This window comes from Paramormyrops kingsleyae, chromosome 1 (assembly GCF_048594095.1).
Source record: "Paramormyrops kingsleyae isolate MSU_618 chromosome 1, PKINGS_0.4, whole genome shotgun sequence".
NCBI classification, from domain to species: domain Eukaryota; kingdom Metazoa; phylum Chordata; class Actinopteri; order Osteoglossiformes; family Mormyridae; genus Paramormyrops; species Paramormyrops kingsleyae.
Genome location: NC_132797.1, coordinates 44,472,486 through 44,476,110, shown reverse-complemented (window position 1 = coordinate 44,476,110; position 3,625 = coordinate 44,472,486). Strand labels below are relative to the sequence as shown.

Below are 3,625 nucleotides of genomic sequence, written 5' to 3'. Positions count from 1 at the left end.
TGTCCAGTTGATATGTCCAGTATGATCTAGGTCTGTGTGGTCAGACACTGTGCAATAAACAGAATTTTTAGGAACATGGCAAATGTTCACATTGCAGCATGGAAGTAGGTTCACTGTCACAACGCTGACCGGGGAAGCAGAGGCGAGGAGACATAGGATCGGGGAAATGCGGGGTTTAATGAGCAAAAGGAACACACACTAGCGGTAAAGCAGAATTACAATACAATGACAGGACTGGAGAAACAAACGGAAACACGGACTAAATACAATGGACTAATGACAAGTTTGACAACAATCAGGAACAGCTGGTAAACATGGGGAATCCACACAGGGTTAACGAGGGGGCTTGGCACACGGAAGGAGCGGACGATCGGGGCATGACACTCACTGGAGAGCTTTGTCACAGATAACTTAACTGTCTCTAACAGCGTCTAACCGCACATTAAATAAAGTCCTGCGTATTTTTCTATTCTGAAATTCTGCCATGGCATGCACCAGTATGATGCTGGTGCAACTTTCTCAGGACCCTAGTCAAAAATATCTGCCACTCTGGTCGCGGAAAACAAGTGCTAATGGAAATATATGAAAAACACGGGTAGAAGATTTTTTGAAATTTGACGGGAATGGGACGGTACGGGAATGACATCCCACAGGACTGAACGGGATGGGAATGGGTTTTGAAAATTTGCCGGTTAAATTGGACGGGAACGGAAACCCTCCAACGCGAATGGGATGGGAACCAAAAACCTTTTCCGTGCCCATCCCTACTGTGAAATTCTCCCACCGGATAGCAACAATCTATTACTAAAATATATTAATAAATTCATTTGGTGGTGAGAAATAATCGACTGTTCAGTATTATTATTTTTATGCATGCGGTATTGCAATCTATTTATAGACACTAATTAAGAGTCGTTGGTAGCAGGGGGTACGCGGCTGGAAAAAGTTTGGGAACCACTGCACTTCACACTGGGTTGAAGGCCAGAGAGTAAAAATGAGTTTTTACACAAGATTTAAAAACATCCACCGATGGAGCCTGTCGAATGTGTAATGGTAATTCATTCCATAGTTGTGGAGCTGCTACTGAAAAAGCTCGATCACCTCAAAGTTTGCATTGGGTTTTCAGTATTTGAAACAGTAATTGGTGTGGACCTAAGAGGGCGAGATGGAACGTATCAGTGCAGCAATTCCGCCAGGTAGGCTGGAGCAAGACCATTTAAACACAAATAAAAGAATTTAAAAACGGATCCTAAAGTACACTGGAAGCCAGTGAAGGGAAGCCAAGATTGGGGTAATATGCTCTCGTCTCCCTACACCAGTTAAAAAACATGCTGTGGCGTTTTGCACCAACTGTAGGTGAGCCATAGCAGCCTGGCTGATTCTGAAGAATAAAGCTTTGCAATAGTAAAGACGAGAGGTTATAAAAGCATGCACAACCGATTCCAGGTCCCGCCTTGACAATATAGGCTTAATCATTGCTACCCGCCTCAAATGGAAAAAACAGCATTTACCTGACTATCCATTTTTAAAGTAGGATCCATTTTAATACCCAAATTTGTAATCAAGGCTCTCTCAAATAGGGCCAAGGAGGAGAGGTCGATGTGAGGAGATCTGCTGGAGGCATTAGGTATAAACAACATAACAAAGAGGCAGTCCAGGAGAAGCTGGACAGAACCTGCCCCACTGTGCTTTAATGGGAGGTAAACCTGACAGTCATCTGCATAAAAATGAAAAGATATATGTTCCCGGAAAATAGCTCCAAGTGGCAGCAGATACAAAGAAAATAAAAGCGGACCAAGAATGGAGTCCTGTGGTACCCCCCAAGGAAAGGCAGCAGAATTTGAGGTGAAGCCATCTATACCAACACAAAAACTTCTATCAGAGAGGTAGGACCTAAACCACTGCAAGGCTGAGCCTGTAATGCCCACCCACTGTTCCAACCTGGATAGAAGGATCTCATGGTCTATAGTGTCAAAAGCCGCTGTTAAATCTAAAAGCACAAGTAATACAGAGTCCCCGGAGTCAGTTTCTAAGAAAATGTCATTAAAAATCTTTCCGTCAGAAAGGTCCGTATCTGGTCCGGAGCAGCAGCGCAGACCCGACCCGCGCTTTTTTAAATCTCGCAGATGCGCGTGTACATGCCTCAGTAAGAGGTAACTGAAGAGTCACACAACAACCAGTGAAGACCTGCTTGTGGTTCTTGGTAAGTGCATTATAAAACTATATTAAGATTGACATCAGATTGACATATAGCTGATAGTTCCATCCATGCGATTAAAAAACATAACTAATGCGAAAGTAGGCTTAAAGTAAGAATTGGCGATTGTGGTGAAAGCCTGTTATCAAAATTGGTGAATATCTCCGTTCGCGTGGATGTTATGTGCAATGAGATGCGGGCAATATTTTTGTACGTCTGCGTAAAATTCTAATTTTGGGTTCAGTGTCACCAACTTGGCAGTAAATATTATCTAAGCTCATTTCCAGCCTGTTTGTGTCTTCCAGTTCATTTATCTGGTTAGCATGCAAACGTTACTTAAAGTTGCTCAAACTTAGTAGGCCCAGTTGATGGGACCCTGTTTACACGGTTTTTGGATAAATCAGCAAACTTCATTTAGTTAAATGTTTGCATAACGTTTATTGCTAGTGTTAGCATAAAATCTTTTTCAGATTTAATTTTGATAGTGTTTGAACAAATATATTTATTTAGATTTGAAGTGTATTTTATCTATTAGGTGAAACATTAAGTGTATTTTTCCCCCTTTTTTCAGTTTCTTACTTGTTCATTTCAAATTCAGATTCTCATTTTTGCAGCAGTGTTAGAGTTTTTTTTGAGTAGCTAAATATCTCCTATTTCTTTGAACTGTGCTCCATAGGTTTTGTTCCATTCCATCTGCTGATGCTAGTCAAGTTGAGGTCAAGCTGCCCATCATCTCTTGCAGGTACCCAGCTATATCACATACATACAGTCACATTTTGAGACACATAATGCACCTGTACCCTGATTTTGAAACTTGTTGCTTGATCTTTATTTCCACCTGATGCCCTGTCGAATAACACATTAAGATTTAGAAATGACACTCTATAGGCACCACCAATATCATCCAGCACAAATGTTGAATTCCTTTCCTCCTGAATAAAGTCTGAAAACTGTATTCCCAGTTTACTTTCAGACGTGCTACTTCCTACTCTTCAGTGACAGACCAAGTAAGATACCACCACACACACACAAACACAGATCAATGTATATTCAGAGATTAGTAAAATAAATGTACTTTTTTTATGTTCAGACCTGTACCCGGTTCCACTGGCTCCAACTTTTGCTGATCACCTGTTTTCCTTTAACCATCCAAACTATCATGTAAGTTGACTGTTATTTTCAATGTCTTGCTATTTGATACTTGGTCTCCGCACACACGTAAATTCGTTAAAATTTTTTTTTAATTATTGCATGATGCATTATTTTTTTTATAAATACAATTGATATTGAATTGAACAATTTATTCCATGCAAGCTTGTCACAATGTTTTTGAATATATTTTTTACATTTTTCATATGACTGGAGTTTTTGTAATGAGAAAAACTGTTATGTGTTCTCTGGATGAGATTGAGATTCAGAAATGTAAAA

General features: G+C 40.2%; 1 long non-coding RNA gene across 1 annotated transcript; it reads left to right on the top strand.

The window, feature by feature from the left end:
- The first annotated feature begins 2,186 nt into the window (after positions 1–2,186).
- On the top strand, positions 2,187–3,363 carry LOC140592566 (uncharacterized). The gene is made up of 3 exons (XR_011992896.1): positions 2,187–2,203; positions 2,874–2,939; positions 3,086–3,363. It is a non-coding gene; the product is annotated as an uncharacterized lncRNA (long non-coding RNA).
- The last annotated feature ends 262 nt before the right edge of the window (positions 3,364–3,625 follow it).